This window comes from Petaurus breviceps, unplaced genomic scaffold (genome assembly GCF_028583685.1).
Source record: "Petaurus breviceps papuanus isolate PSGF00001 unplaced genomic scaffold, PetGlider_PUasm1.0 67, whole genome shotgun sequence".
NCBI classification, from domain to species: domain Eukaryota; kingdom Metazoa; phylum Chordata; class Mammalia; order Diprotodontia; family Petauridae; genus Petaurus; species Petaurus breviceps.
The window spans coordinates 1,160,082-1,177,167 of record NW_027186446.1 but is presented as its reverse complement, the minus strand read 5'-3'; the positions used below and the strand labels follow the sequence as shown (position 1 = coordinate 1,177,167).

The 17,086-nt window shown below is 38.6% G+C and overlaps 1 long non-coding RNA gene across 1 annotated transcript in view; it reads right to left on the bottom strand.

Moving 5' to 3' along the window:
• The window catches only part of LOC138173905 (uncharacterized), a 121,834-nt gene extending 110,792 nt beyond the window's left edge, over nt 1–11,042 (bottom strand). The window contains exon 1 of the long non-coding RNA XR_011171570.1: nt 10,873–11,042. This is a non-coding gene — a long non-coding RNA (uncharacterized lncRNA). The remainder of the gene's footprint in view (nt 1–10,872) is intronic.
• Nucleotides 11,043–17,086: the final 6,044 nt, after the last annotated feature.

Sequence of the window (17,086 nt, the reverse complement as noted above, 5' to 3'; positions counted from 1 at the left end):
GTGTGTGTGTGTGTGTGTGTGTGTGTGTGTGTGTGTGTGTGTGTGTGTAAGAGAAAAACAGAGACAGAAAGATAATCCCAGAAGAGTCAAAAGTCCTTGTCATTTTCAGTCCTTTATATTTATATCCAGGTAACTATTTCACGTGGAAAAATAATAAATCCCACCCACTCCCTAAGGCCCAATTCAAACAATATCTCCTCCATGAGGGCATCTCTGACAACTCAAGATTATACTAATTATTCTCTTTTTTGAATTCCTATTTGCTAACAGCCCAACACAATTGTACCATGCCATAATGGCTAGCTGACTTCTAGTTCAAGTCTCACTCTTGACTGACTGTGTGACAATGAGAAAGACACAACCTTTCTGAGCCTCAGTTTCCTCATCATAAAATGAGCATAAAGATATTCATATTACCTATCTCACAGGGTTGTGGTAGGGATTAAATAAGAATGTGTGTAACATGGAAACTCTGGTTAAGATGGCAAAATAAAAAGTGCTAGACAAATCTAGTTATTCCACATAAACTCCAGGAAGTATCCTCCAAATCAGCTCCTGAAATATTAGTAATGAAGAAAATTAAATATAAAAAACCCAAAAGTTCATCTCTTTACTCTAGAACCAGGGTTTGCACACACACACACACACACACACATACACACACACACACACACACACACACACACACACACACACACACACACCCTAAACTTAGTGGAGAATGGTAAAAAGGTGTTCCCATGGAATCCAGGGTGAATACAGGCATATGTGTGATCTCATAGAACATAGGAGACAAGTCATGTCAGGCAGGCTAGCTGAAACTAAGATTATACAAGGAGAAAACCAGCAGAGATGAAGAGAGGAGCTACAGTAAGGAAGACAGCACTGAAGCTGAGTAGCACTCTAAAAGGGAGTTGCAAGGCAGTGCACATGCTACTAATTAAAGACCTAAAGCCAGTTCTAGTTTCTCAGGTCCAGAATCAACCCCCATGTGCCACTCAAAGGGAGACAAGACATAGCTCTCAGAGCAATGGGAGTCAGAATAGGAAAGAGGGCCAATTCAGTGTCTAGGGCAATTAAAAGAGAGGGGAGTATAAAAATAAGAAACCAGAGTCTGTTTTGGATGAAGAAAGGAGACAAATGGGAACTGACTACCTCACTCAATTAAAGATTATTAGTGTTAATCAGATTCCTTTTCTTCTTTCACTTTCTTCTTTGCAAAAAGAGAAAAAAAGTAATAAAGGTTGCAAAAAATGAGCATACACAATTAACAATCTTAACTGTGAATGAGATTAACTAACCTATAAAATGGAGGAGGGTGACAGAATGGATCAGAAAGCTGGATACAGTTTACTCCACCTCCCCTTCTGGACTATTCCACCATGCCTCTGCCTCATTTGCCTTCTAATTCTGCTCCTGTAGGCCTCTTTTCCCATTTGTGAGTTCTTCCCAGGACCCCTATTTTGGGAAAGAGTCCCACAACATCCATCACTCATTCTCAGGATTTAGCCATTATGCTAAGATTCCCACCTAGGGAAATTCCAACCCTTCCCCTAGATTTTTTCATCTCCTCTTGTGTTGTCTTCACTCTGCTTTTTGAAGCAGAGGATTTCCTGCTTTTTGTTTGTATTTTTAGCAGCCAGCATTTAGCACCCAATGTCTGGCATGTAATAAAAATTTGTTGACTAACACCTAAACTGTCTTGTATTTAATGGCCTTGAATCTATGCTCTTTATATTTATTCTGTATATACTTGCTATGTGGTATCCCATTCCACCCCATTAAATACATCTTTCCCACAAAAGGGACTATGAGATTTTGGTGTTAGTTTTCCCAAAGATCACATAAGCAGTAAGTGACAGAGTCAGGTTTTGAATCTATGTCCTCTGGCTTCAGAGTGTGTGTGTGTGTGTGTGTGTGTGTGTGTGTGTGTGTGTGTGTGTTATATACTATAGAATGGACTACCATAAGCCATCTTTAAAAGAAACTAAGACACTGAACTTTGCATTCCCTGCAAAGTTTCATCTTTATCCCAGTCATTTTCTGCCATGCTACCTTGATAGTATTTTTCCTACCCTATCCTTCTCTACCTGTTTCCCCAGAGAATCGTGATCAAATCACCAAGGCCGTTGCCTCTGGAAAGAGTAGGCTAATTGAATGCTCCATTTTTCCATTCAGCATCTTTACCACTCGCAGAATAGCACTCCCTTCACTAGACACTACTTCCCTGTTTGTGTTGTTCCCCAGACAGAACTTAAGCTACATGAGGGCAAGGATTCTCTCACTTGCCTCTCTCGACTACTCTCTAGACTTCTACCATGCCCTCAGAGACCTCTTTATCCTGGAAGTTCACTTCAGACCTACGATTAACACACTGAAATACAAACCCTCTAACCAGGGGTGATGGAGTGGGCTTAAATGGGTCCCCAGTGTCAAACGTTAAATTTTCAGTGTGACTATTTACACCTTGGAAATAAACAAATGCAACAAATAAGGGCTTGATTTATTGTTTGGTTGATTGTCTAGAACTTAAAAGAGATAGAGAAAATGTTGCTGCCACCTCTGCAGTTCTCCATCCTATTGGATGGTTTCTCCTAGTTTCATTCCTCTCCAGGCTTCACTCTGGACTTTATCTACCATGCCCACATGCCTGATCCTTCACCTCCACCTCCTTTTTAAATATACATATTTTTTTAATCCCCTACCCACAAGGAGCTTATATTCTAATGGAGGAAGGAAATAGATAAAAGGAAGCTAAAACTTTCCTTACAACAATCCTGTGAAGCTGATATTTCAATCTTCATAATCCCCACTTTGAAAATAAGAAGACTGATACTCAGAGCCTAAACAATTTATCTAGAATCAAACAGTAATTCTGAGAACTGAGATTTAAACCCAAGTCTTCTGATTCCAAGACTAGTGTTACTATTACTGTTTATCCATTATAATAAGATTCCTGTACTGGTAGTTGTCTTTTCATACATAAATTCTTTTCCAAACTAGACTGTAAGCTCTTTGAAAGGAAAGACCACTCTTAGTCACTGTGGTGTCCTATAAAAATCTCAAGCACTATTCCTGGAACATGGGAAATAGGTGCTCGGTAAACTCTGGTGAATGAACACATTATAAGAGTCAATTGTCTAGATCATCAGTGGGGAACCTGTAGTCTTGAAACTGCATGTGGCTTTCTAGGTCCTTGGATGTGGCCTTTTGACTGAGTCCAAGTTTTACAGACAAATCCATTTATTAATGGAATTTGTTCTATAAAATTTGGATTTAGTCAAAGGGGACCCAGAGAGGACCCAGAGGGCTAGAGGGCCATATGTGGCCTTAATGCTGCAGATTGCCCACCCCTGGTCTAGATAGATAATATATTATCTATATTACTTTACTAGGGAAAGTATCAGCAATAAAGGCACCATATTCAGTGCTTTTCATTTCCTGTTTCACTTTTACGCCCTGAACTTCTTATGTGTTGCCATTTGACTCCGTCTTAGAGAGTCTAATCCAAAACTTTCACCCTAGGGCCCTGATGTCTTCATTGGTGGTTGCCTTCTACCCCTTAAATTCTCCTCACTGGCTGCCATATGCTGCTTCATGAATCCCCAAATTCTTCCCTTCCATATCTGGATGAGATAAGGACTGGACCTATAATTTCAATGATATAAGGAGCTCTGACTGAGGAATTTCCTTTACTGATGAGAGTATATTATGGAATTGCACAGAATAGAATAAACATTTACTAAGTATCTACTATTTGCCAAATACTGGGCTAAGTGTTGCTATAATATTGCTTCATTTGATCCTCACAACCCTGCAAGGTAGCTACTATTATCCCCATTTTATAGTTGAGGAGACTGAGATAGACAGAGGCTAAAATGACTTGTCCAGGGTCATATAGCTAATAAGTGTCTGAGGCTACATTTGAACTTAGAGTTTCCTAACTCCAGGCCCAGTGCTCTTGTCTACCTCGTCATCTAGTTAGCTACCTTAGAGAGTTGTCTAGGGCACAGCAAGCTTAAGTGACTTGTTCAAAGTCATAGCCAGTATTGAATAAACATCTTCCTAGATCTGAGGCCAGCTCTCTATGACACACTGCCTCTCTTCCAGTTCAGTAACCATAATCAATTCAACTTTGCCATTGCTTTGGGAAAGGGTGTGCCAATCTACTCCTTTATGGATCTATTCATAACTTCAAAGCCAAAATATCTCTAACTACTGCACCTTTCCAGTCTTCTTACACCTTACAATCCAACAGACCCATACTCTTTAATCCAGTGATATTGGCTTCCTTGCTGTTCCTTGAATAGGACACTCCATCTCCTATCTCCAGGCATTTTTCCTGCCTGTTATTCACTTATGGAATCCTCTCCCACATCATCACCATTTCCTGGTGTCCCTGAGTTTCTTCAAGTCTAGCTAAAATCCCACCTTCTATAGGAAGGCTTTCCCAGTTCTTATTTCTGCTTCTTCCTTCTGTTGATTATTTCCAATTTATCCTATCTATAGCTTGTCTGTACATCATTATTTGAATGTTGTCTCCCTTATTAGATTGTTAGCTTCTCAAGAATAGGAACTATTTCTTTTTACTTTTTACTTTTCTATGGATCCCCAGCACTTAGCACAGTCTGGCTCATAGTAAGAAAAATATATAACAAATTATCTTTTCAGTCATTCATTTCATTCACTTACTACCCATGTGACCTTGGAAAAGTTATTTTACCTCTCCGAATCTCACTTTATCTATACATAGATGTAATTTTTAAAAATACATTCCATTTATGTTGAGGTTTAAAGTTTACAAAGCACTTTCTTTACAACCACTGTGTGTATTAGGTATTGCAAATAATATTATACCCATTTTATGGATGAGAAGACTGAGACTTAATTAAGTGATTTCCCCAAGATCGACCAGATAGAATTTGATGCCAAGTCCAATATTGTTTCTACTCCATTACACACAGACTACTTGTACTGTCACCTCCTCTTAGAGCTGTTGTGAAGAACAAAGGAAAAAATACATGCATAGTGTTCTGAATGTATAAAATATCATAGAATTTCAATTCAATTCAACAAACATTTATTACATACTATTGCAAAACATTATGCTGGGCCTAGGGAAAAATACAAAGGGTATATAAGAGAAATTCTTAACCCTTATAAAACTTACAGCCTAATAATGAGTTTTTATTATTTCATATATCAACACCAGCACCAATGATAGTGAAAGGGGTGTAGCCAATCAGCTGAATCAATACTGTCTCAAAGGAGAGGGCTAACCTTGCACAATTAGGCTCACAATTAGGTCATAAAATGTTCCTTATAGTGGGAAGATTTAAGGAGGACAAGTCTTGGAAATTATTGCCAGTATATATTGAGTATGCACCATTGTGAAGCTTTCTAGTAACCCTCCAGAGTTTGATAAAGACCTAAATTGACTATGCGGGATACTCACAAACCTTCCCCAAAATTTTTGAGGCAAGTTTCTCTGATGAAGGCCTTATTTCTCAAACATATTAAGAATTGAGTCAAATTTATAAAAACAAGAGCCATAGGGGTGGCTAGGTGGTGCAGTGAGTAAAGTGCCCACCCCAGAGGCAGGAGGACCTGAGTTCAATTCTGACCTTGGACACTCAACACCCACACAAAAACACTAGCCGTGTAACCTTGGGTAAGTTACTTAACCCCAATTGCCCTCCAAAAGGCAAAAAAAAAAAAAAAACCAAAGCCAAGAGCCATTTCCCAATTGATAAATGATCAAGAGATATGGATTGTTTTCAGATAAAGTAATCAAAGCTATCTATAGCTATATGAAAAAAATGCTCTAAATCACTTTGATTAGAGAAGTGTGAATTAAAATAATTTTGAGGTACTACCTCATACCTAGTAGATCAGCTAATAGAATAGAAAAGGAAAATGACAAATATTGGAGGGGATGTGGAAATAATGAGACATTAATGCACTGTTGGTAGGGTTGTGACCTGATTCAACCTTTTTGTAGAGCAATTTGTAACTATACCTAAAGGGCTATAAAACCATATAAAACCCTTTGACCTAGCAATACCACTACTAAATCTGTATCCCAAAAGAGATTTTTTTAAAAAGGAAAATGACCTATATGTAAAAAAAAAAATCTTATTTATAGCAACTTCTTTCTGATGGCAAAAATTGGAAATTAAGGGGATGCCCATCAATTAGGGAATAGCTGAACAAATTGTGGTATGTGATTGTGATGGAATATTGTCTTTCTATAAAAAATGATGAGCAGGATGCTCTCATAAAAATCTGGAAAGACTTACAGAAGCTGACGTCAAGTGAAATGTCCTATGTACAAAGTAATAGCAATGTTGTAAGATGATCAGCTGTGAATGACTTAGCTATTCTCGGCGATAAAATGAGCCAAGACAACTCTGAAGAACTTTTAATGAAAAATGTTATCCATCCCCAGAGAAAGAATTGATGGTGTCTGAATACAAATTGAAGCATACATTTTTTTTTACTTTATTTTTCTTGAGGTTTTTTTGGTCTACATTTTATTTCACAACATGACTAATATGACCTATATCAAATTGTTTACCTTCTCAATGAGGGGTGTGGAAAGGGAGGTATGAAGAGAATTTGGACCTCAAAGTTTTAAAAACAAGAATTAAAAATTGTTTTTACATGTAATTTGGAGAAAATAAAATATTAAAGAGAAAAAAGAGCCTTCCCAGATGTTTGCCTTGTATGTCTATCTGGTATACCAAACAATGGGTAGATAGCCAGGGGAGCTATATGCTGTGTTACTGGCTCTCCTCTCCCTGAGCATCTTGCAGACTGTGGCTGTACTTGATATTCTGCCATTAGCAGGGTTGGTGGTGAAGGTGGACGTCAGCCTTCTGGCTCAGGTGTGCCTGTCATAATAAGGTCATTCTAAGACCACCTGGATTGCATCTCTGGCATAATAAATGTTTGTGAGCCCCAGACATAACAACATGTTTTACTTATCCCCTAATTCTTCAAGGAGTTGTAGCTTAGTCATCATGGGCACTCCCTTCATCAGTGCACAGCAAACCTGAGTAGATATTATCATGAGTTGCTGTGGTCAAAACATACATCCTTTTGTATCCAACCTAATGATCAATCTCTCCAGACTTAGGTTGATGCTTAGAAGAAAAATGGCCAGTTCATCCCTGGAGCCTTTGGAGCTAAGCAAGATCTACCAAGGCATAAGCTCTACTTTCACTTTCTTTCAGAAGTCATGGCCATATTTGCTTAACAGTACAGAATTAGAGTAGAATACTAATGAAGGAATACCATGCACAATAAAAATCCAGAAAGATCTGTCTCAAGATTGAACCCCACTGACTAAAAATAAATCAATAAACCTCAGAATTAAGAGGTCTTGAAGCCATTCAGTCTAACCGCTATCTTTCTAACTCCTACAAGTGATCATCCAACATTCAATGGGAGACCTCTAACAAAGGGAAAGCCCTAATGGCAGGCTTTTGGCATGGCTCTGACTGTAAGGCACTTTTTCTTTACATCCAACCTAAATCTATCTTTTTTACAACTTCCACCCTTTGCTCTCCTTTCTTTCTCCAAGGAACAAGCCAAACAATCTTTTTTCCTCCTGACAGCCCTTGAGATATTCTTCTCTTCTCCATGTTATTATTCTCAGATGCTTCACCTGATTCTCAAATGGCATGGTTTCAAAGTCCCTTGCCAGTATTCACCTTCCTCAGGATATTATTCATGTCAATGTCTTTCCAAAAATGGGATGCCCAAAATGAAGGACAATATTCCAGATGCAACCTGACTAGGGAAGAAGAAAGATAGTGAGAATGCACTGGCTATTATGTTTCCTTTAATGCAGCTTGAGATTTCATTGGTGTTTTGCCTGTCATGCCATATTGTTAAGATACTGAGTCTGTAGTCTATTAACATCTCCAGATCTTTTTTGTGCAACTTTTGTCTAACCACATATCTGTCATCAGGTATTTGTGGGATTGATTTTCTTGAGTTCAAGCTATGATGCTTTGGAGATTGGAAATATGGTACCAGCTGCAGTACACAAACAGGCATTGAGGCAAATTATCTGCTATTTAAACCTCTCAAGAAAATATGGTACATGAACCAAACGAACCCTTGAGATTCTTACTGAAATCATATGTGCTTCATCAAATTTTGTACCTCTCCAAACTTTCATCTGGCAGTTGAAAACTGGAACAGCCTACCAAAGGACAACATGTTGTTTGATTTGGTCCAGACTTCCTCTGCAGGGAATGAAGGATAAAATCCGCACATGCCCAGCCCCAGGCCATCAGTGTGCTTTCCATGTTGACAGACCCATCAAGGCTTACTTCAGAAAGTAGAGGCAAATGGTATTATTTCTAGCCAGGGCCACTATGGAACTCCTGGTGCAGCCTTTCCCCTGCTCCATGCTGAGTGCCCTCAGTGCCCTGAGATTTCTTTTGCTCCAGTGTGACATCTATAATCAGCTTTGAGAAAAAGGGACCCCTACGGCACATCAAATGTACCCCTGGCATATTTAATATACACTCCACCCTTATAATAACACAATGGGAAACCCAGCATTTTACATATGATAAAGAGATTATGGTGTGGGGGTAAGAGGGATAATTAACATAATTATAACGGACTTTAAAGCTGCTGAAGGCAGCAAAGAGAAAAGCTTCCCTTGCCATTCTAGACCTTCCATTACTTAGTAGCAAAGGTGGAGCTAGCAGCCAACAGAGCCCCTGCCACAGCATGAGGAGGATGAGTATATAAATGCTAGAATTGGAAAAATAAAGAAATACTGCCCTTAGCCCCTGCTCTTTCATCTTCCTCATTATCCAGAAAGAGGAAAACAAAAGACAGGAAACTTGATGGGTTAGCTTCCAGACTAGGACTTAGAGCCAGGAAAATGGGGTTCACATCCATCCAAGCTTTGACATTTTCTAGCCAAATGACATGGGAGGAAATTCCTTAATTTCTGTGAGCCTTTCAGTTTCCTCATCTGCAAAATGGGGATGATGATATTCTCAGAGTTGTTGTAGTTAAAGCGCTTTGTAAGACTCAAGCCATAGCAAAAGAAAAAAATATTATTGTTCTGCTGCAAAAGTCTTATTCTAATGTCTCATATGGGGTGTGGACATGACCATAAAGTTCTTAAAGACTATTTCAGGGAAGTACAAACTCTATTAGGCACAAAAATTTGAGTATAGGTCTAGAGACAGAATATGTATGTCTTGTCCACGGCTTATCCTGGATAAATGCAGAGAGAATATTGACTACCAAGTACTGAACATTTGAGGCCCTGGCAATTTATGAAAACCATCAAGGCAGTTGCAGAGAGGGTGAGTGTCACATATGTTGTTTCACAGTACCCACAATTCACCAAGCATTTATTCCACACCTACAATATGCAAGGCACTGTATGGAGTCCTGAGGATACAAAGACAAAAAGAAAATAATCCCTATTTTCAAAACCTTAGAACCTACTAAGAGATACACAAGGTGATTTGAGGAGTGAGAGACCGCTAACAAGCAGGGCAATTAGGCAGTTTCATGAAGGAGATGATACCAAAGCTAAACCCAAAAGAAACAAAAAGGTGGAGTTGAGAATGTGCCTAACACATAGGAAGCGCTTGCTAAATGCCTCTTGAGTTGACTTGAGAAAGGAAGTGCATCACAGGTATGTGGGACAAGCTTTGCAAAGGCATAACAATCAGACATGGAACGATGAGTTCAGGAAATGATCAGCAGACTGGTTTGGCTGAAACATGGAGTCCATGAAGGGGAACATAACGGAATGTTTGGAGAGATAGGCTGGAACCAGATGGTGGAAAGCATTAAATGTCAACGTGAGTAGTTTGTCCTTATTCTTAAGGCAAGAGAGAGGCACAAGAGACATTTAAGCAGAGCAGTGACATCGTGAGATCTATGGTTGAGGAAGATTATTTTGTCAGCATGTGGAAGATGGATGGAGAGAGGAAATAATTAATGGAAGTAGGGACACCTATGAGGAGGCAAAAGTGGAATGGTCTGTTTTGGGGGGCAGTGGGTTCCATTTCAGTGGAGGTCTTCAAGCCAAGGCTTGGTGATCAAGGTTTTATGTGCTGTGGAGGGGATCATTTTTCAAGTATGGGGCACCTGATAACTGCTTCTAATTCTGAAATTCTGTCGACGATTATTCTAAAATGGTGAATCTTAGAGATTGTGAGAAGAGCACTATGTCTTTAATAGAAATAGAGCAATTTGGAAGAGGGATAGGTTTATGGGGAAAGATATTAAGTTCTGCTTTGGACATACTCTGAGTTTGAGATGTCTAGAAGGTAGCTTAGTGATGTGGGACTGAAATTCAAGAGAAAGTCTAGTGTTAGATACATAATTTTTGCAGTATTTGCACAACAATGACAACTGAACTCACAGAAATAGCTTATAGTCTAGTTAGGATATCACACACACATAACTTCAGTACAAAATAACACATATGTGTATAAATATATATGTCTATATCTACATATATGTATATGGCTATATGTCTGTATATACAAGAGAGGTACATAAATCAATCAAGTAATATTTAAAGCTCAAGAAAAGAAAGGAAGGCGATCAAGAAAAGCTTGAATAAAACCACAAAGACAGGATATAATAGGGGGAAAATGATCCAGGACAGAGCCTTGGTGGGCACCTATATTTGTAGTACTGAAGAGCAAGTATTTGATGGTTCAATAATGGAGACTAAGAAGGATTAATAGAGAGGTAGAATGAGAACCAGGAAAGAGGGTTCTAGGAATGGAAACCTAGGAATAAGAGACATTGTTTTTCAAACAATATCAAAAGTTGTAGAAGGGTCAAGACCAGTGAAAAATAAGAAAAGGTCACCTGATTGAGCAATTCAGCGTGATTTATAAGTTGGAAAAAACAGGTCTTCCTGATTCCAGGTACAGCAATCTATCTACTATACCACCAGTTGTCTAATGAGTGCTTCCTGCTTCCTACTCTTTGTTCCAACCAAATTGGACTGTTTACCGTCCTATGAAGAAGTCTCTTCCTTTATCTCATCTGTGTATCTGTTGCTGTGATGAAATTCTCCTCTCTAATGATTACACTCCTCAACAATTTGTCGAACCCCAACTTATCCTTCAAGGCCCAGGTCAAATATCAATTACCCAGGGAAGCTTTTCTTGATCGCCTTCCTTTCTTTTCTTGAGCTTTAAATATTACTTGATTGATTTATGTACCTCTCTTGTATATACAGACATATAGCCATATACATATATGTAGACATAGACATATATAATATATTTATACACATATGTGTTATTTTGTACTGAAGTTATGTGTGTGTGATATCCTAACTAGACTATAAGCTACATGAGGGCTTACACAAGGTACCTTGTCTTTTTAAAATTTTATTTCTTTGTCAACTTCAAACACAATGGTCTGTACCCAGGAAGGATGTAATAAATATTTATTGAATCAAGTTAGAACTCAATTGAATTGAATTGAGTAGTACCATATTTAATGCATAATCATTACAGATTTCATAACAAATTTTTTTGCAAAAAAGGTGGGGTGTGACCATTATGTGAAGGCAATATTACTTAAACATCATCTCTTACTAAACTGTCTTGGGTGCAAAATTAGGATTTATGGAATACTCATGAGTATATGTTAAAATTGAGAAGATGAAAGTCTTACTATATCACGTGACTTACTCATGGCAGTTTTTCCTGTCCATCCACTCCCTTTGAACCTATAACTCTTAACTGGGTTGAGTGACAATACTATTAGTACTGCAAAAATCTAAACAACTATACAAAGTCAGCTTTTAGTAATATACTGACAATGGGCACCCACTGAGAATTCTAGGTAGCCATGTGCCACTGGTCAATTGTTGCTCTGTTTACCTTTTAAGCAGCATGACAGAATTATACCATGTGACTCTATGAAAGGTTATAAACCAATTTTTGGACTGAAAAAACAGGGTGTGACAACTCTACAGTGTCAACAATTATGTGGTGAAATACGTTATCTCCTGCCAAGTCACTAGGACATTCATAAAGGATAAAAGATCCTCTTCTAGATTAAGCAGGAGGCTTTTCTACTTCCTGGTGAAATTGCTACCCTTCTGCTCCTTCTTTAACATCAAGTCACCACCCTCCTAGACCCACCATGGAATAAAGTCCACTACACAGACACTTTTCCAGAGGAGCCAGACCTGAATCTCTAGCCAGAAACAACAAAATGCATTTTCTTCTTGCATTTGTCTTACATTTTTCTGGTTTAAATCAAAGTAAGTCATCCACAGTTTTTAAAGCCTGATCAGCTGAGAAATAAGGATATTAAACATGATTAAATGAGATTGAATCTAAGGGTAAGGACTCTTCTTCCATTACTGCCTTGATTAAAAAAAGTTATCTGAGCTATGAGGTAGAAAAGTTAAATGCAGCAAGGAGGAAAATACCCTAAATTTTGAGGCTGTTACTATTTTTGTAGGAAAATTGTATAGTTTAAAAAGCCTGTACTACTAAATCATAAGTAAATAAGAGAAACTTCCATAGTTAATATTCCCCTTTCCTTCTTTAATTGCTAAAAATAAGAGAAAAAAGGAAAAATCAAAAGTTACTCTGATGTTTCTCCTGGGAACAAAATTAGGGATACATGTAAAAATGGAATGCAGCCTGGAAACTTTGATTCCTAAGCTGGAATTTAATTGGCGCAATATAGGAGTTTAAATAGTAATAAAGTTTTTTGTCCTCGGGTTATGAGGGGAAAATTACCCATAACACTTTTTAGATTATCATATTTTCACAGCTATCCCATCTCTCTCTTCCTGACTTGGTTGTTATTACCATTCTGATCATTTCCTTTGTCTCATCCCCTGCCCTCCAAGCATTCTGAATGACGCTGAATATTGGGAAATCTCTGAGAGGAGGCATAGAAATCCTGCATTGATTATAAGGGATTGTGGGTTTGGAAGCACTCTGATCATCTCATTTGTGAGGCTTCTTCTCACAGGACTAAAAGCAGTTAGTTCTCTTTGGGGCTAAGATAAATGACAGGAAGCCCAGACCACTTTCTTTCACTTTCTAATTGAATGGCCGACTGAGGCACAAAAACATGACAGTGACCAGCTTCAACCCTCACTATGGCAATATCAGTTTCTCTCCCCACACCCCAGTCCCAGCCCTATGGAGAAGAAGTAATAAATCGCAAATCAATGTGCTATTAGTAAAGGCTAAGACTTTTGTGAGAGCAAATTCTATAGAAAATCTTTCTGACAAAAATAGATAAAAGACAAAAAATAAACACCTCTCCACCCTGACCCAGAAACTCATAAATTACTACTCTATTACCAAGAGGCATCATAGCTTATTGGAATGATTCATTGGACTTAAAATCAGGATATGTGGGCTGAAATCCCAGTTCTGACATGTGTACTAGGTAAATTGACCACCTTTGAGCTTCAGTTTCCTCATTTGTAAAATGGGAATAATCATCATAATAATAATAAGCCATTAGAATATAAACTCCTGAGGATAAGGACTTTCTGCTTTGTTTTTATTTTTTCATATTTGTATCTCTCCAGAGCTTAGCATAGGGCCTGGTACATGGTAGGTACTTAATAATGTTTATTGACTGATTAATTTATTGACTAATTGCCCTGCAGTCCTCACAAGGTTGTGGGAATTGTCAAAATAGATACCAGATGTTAAGTGCTATGGAATTTTAAAGAATTGTACCAATGTAAGTAATGATTACTTCTGTTTTTTGCTTTTTTTTTTTTTGGAGGGCAGTTGGGGTTAAATGACTTGCCCAAGGTCACATGGCTACTTTTTGTGTTAAGTGTCTGAAGTCGGATTTGATCTCAGGTCCTCCTGTCTCCAGGGCCGGTGCTCTACTCACTGCACCACCTAGCCGCCCCCCAATGATTACTTCTAAAAGCAGAGGAAAAGAGATACTGTTTTTAAAATTGAGAAATGTCAATTCATCATCCATAGAGCATAGTGTTTTGCCTTCTTTAGTTGCTGGGGATAGCAATAATTGATTTGGCTTATTTCATTTTCATGAGTGCTAAGATACATTTGTTGACAGCAGTGAGTATTGTTCAGGTGCTTTCTTTATTACTCCATGAAACTTTCCTAGTCCTGCCCCATCTAGTTGGAAGTCTTCTCACCCTCCTCTGATCTCTCCTGGAACTTTTCCAACTTTTTCTACGAACCTCCACACCCCACCACACCTCTTACCCAACAACCTATCTCAATGCTTTAAACATTCCATTTAAATCAAAAAACACTTATTAATTAACTTTTTGTTGGGATTAGTCTATTTGTGAGGATGTTATAGAGGTTTGTAATAGAATGGGGTTTTTGTTAAAAGGGAGGATGAGAAGGACACAAAGAAGATTGCCTATAGCATTCATTTCAATTTTGAAATTTGGAAGGCAATGTAGTACAGAGAAAAGAATAGTGGATCCATCAAAGGCTCTCTCTGGGTTCAAATCCCAGCTTTGCTACTTACAATAACAATAACAATAACTAGCATTTTAATAGTGCTCTAAGATTTATTTAAAGCTTTACAAATATCTCATTGGATCATGACAAAAACCGTGAGAGGTAGGTGCTATTATTATCCTCACTTTATATAGGAGAAGAACTTGGGCAGACAGTGGCTAAATCTCATGCTCCAAGGTCACCCAACCCTTAAGTTTCTGAGTTGAGATTTTAATTCAGATCCTCTGGACTCCAAATCTAGCATTGTAGCCATTGTACCACCTTGTTGCCTCTACTTACTTATCTGTCAGACTGTAAGCATGTCTGTTCTCTCTGGGCATTATCTACAAAATTAAAAGGGTTGGTCTAGATGGTCAGAAAGATGCAGCTTCTAAATTTATGTTTCTACATCTTTGCAGCTACAGGTATACTCATAGAGAACATACGTGCCCAAAGAACACTCTCAGAAGGATCAGTCATATCTCCATTACTGAGGGGCTGCTTCTATCCTCCAGGGATGTGATGGAACTCCTCCCATCAGGACAGTTTTCAGCTCATCTCTTCTGGGCACATAGTCTCACAAGGGTGCTGTTCAAGAAATTTACCATCTATTGGAAGATAGAGCCCAGCTACAGAAACAAAGTTGTACAGTAGATACAGTAAAGAGGCAGAAAAAAACTAATGGGGTTTAGGCTCTGGGAAACCCCCTTAAACTCTGAATCTCCCCACTTGATGAGATGTTTGCCTGAGACCACAAGACTTTCATTATCACTAGGCCCAAATCTGTTACTCTTAAACTAGCCTAGCCCTCCATTGTCTGTCATCTCCAGTTAGCCTTCAGCTATTTCCCACCCTTAATCCCATTCCTGGAGATCCCATTCTCAGTCCCCTCAAGATCCTCCTTGAACTCCTCCTCCAGACCCTCCCCAAATCCCTTCTCTAGACCACCCCTAGATCGCGCCTACAATCTTTCTGTATATAAGACCCATCTTGCCTCCATGAAGGGGCTGAGATTCAATCTAGCTCAGACTCAGTCTGTGTCAGATTGTTCTGGCCCTGCTTGTCAATACAAGCATCACAAATACTTAGGCTCCTTAAGAGTCTACCCATTGTGGAAAATCTTTAATAAACTTTGCTTTACTTTGGCTAAGAGAAGGCTTGAGTCTAATTCGTTTGGCAGGACCTGGCATGTTGGTATTTTAGGGTCCTGAGCACCCCTAAACCCCAAACCTCAACAGAACCAGCTTTGAGCCCTGCCTCTGATACTCTCTATAACACCTTAGACAAATTAATTACCTTCTCTGAACCTCCATTTCTTCATCTACCGTGTTTCCCCGATAATAAGACCTATCCCGAAAATAAGCCCTCCCCTTACTGTGTAAGATTCCTCTAAAATAAGCCCTCCCCCGAAAATGAGCCCTATTGAGATTGCTACTGTAGTGAAGGTGATCCCCTGCGCTACACACTACATTACGGTACCCTCTGTATGCACCGTCCCCCCCCCCGGGTGAAACGCACGCCACGCTCCGAGCTGCACCCAATCAGAGCTGCAGCAGTGAGCGCATCATCCTGTTCTTCCCTAGTGATTTGCTTATTGAATAAAGGTACATTTTTTTTGTTCACATTTACCTGTTTATTAAAATTGCTGTCAATGTTCATTAAAATAAGCCCTCGCCTGAAAATAAGCCCTCTGGTGTTTTTCTGTCCAAAAAAAATAATAAGACAGTGTCTTATTATCGGGGAAACATGGTAGTAAATGTAGGTAATAATATCAGTAGAATTCATTTAATAAAATTGTTGTGAGACTCTGATGAAATAATGTATGTATTTTGTAAACTTTAGAGTATTATATAAATATTATTACTATCATGCATAAGTGCAATAGAGAGGAGAAAAACAAAGTGTCATATGTTAAATTAATAGAGTGAAAATAGTAATCTGAGGGCATGCATAGTAATTCAATAATGAGAGTTAGGCAGAGTTAATCAAGAAAGTCTTCCTAACTGAGTGGCAAGGGGTCAAAATGTCTAATTATGACTTGATTTATGTTCTGTGTTTCTGGTAGCCTCTCACATTAATTTCCTTTATTAGCTGGGAGGAGGCATATTTTCTTTGAATGTGAATTGCTACCCCTATCTTTATTTGTGCTTGTATAAGCAGAAAAACCTGGATTGTGGGCAAGTAGTTAGTATAATGGATAGAGCACCAGCTCTTCAAGGACCTGAGTTCAAATCTGGCCTTAGACACGACGCTTACTAGCTGTGTGACCCTGGGCAAGTCACTTAACTCCTAATTGCCTTGCAAAAAAAAATTTAATAATAACCCGTATCTGGGGATATGCAGAATGCAGTAACAAAAGGGGACAAAAATTAATAGGTCTCATGATTTTTGTAGCATAGGGCAGTGGAAACCAACTTGACCTGAGAATCAGGATTATACACATATGTCCACCATTAACCAGTTCGGTGATCAGATAAGGCACTTTCCTGGGCTTTGGTTTCTTGTCTTCTGTAAAGTGTAAAGAGTAAAAGAAGAAGAAGAGAAGGAGGAGGAGGAGGAAGAAGAAAAAGAAAAAAGTAGGTGGCACAGTTGTAGCGGCA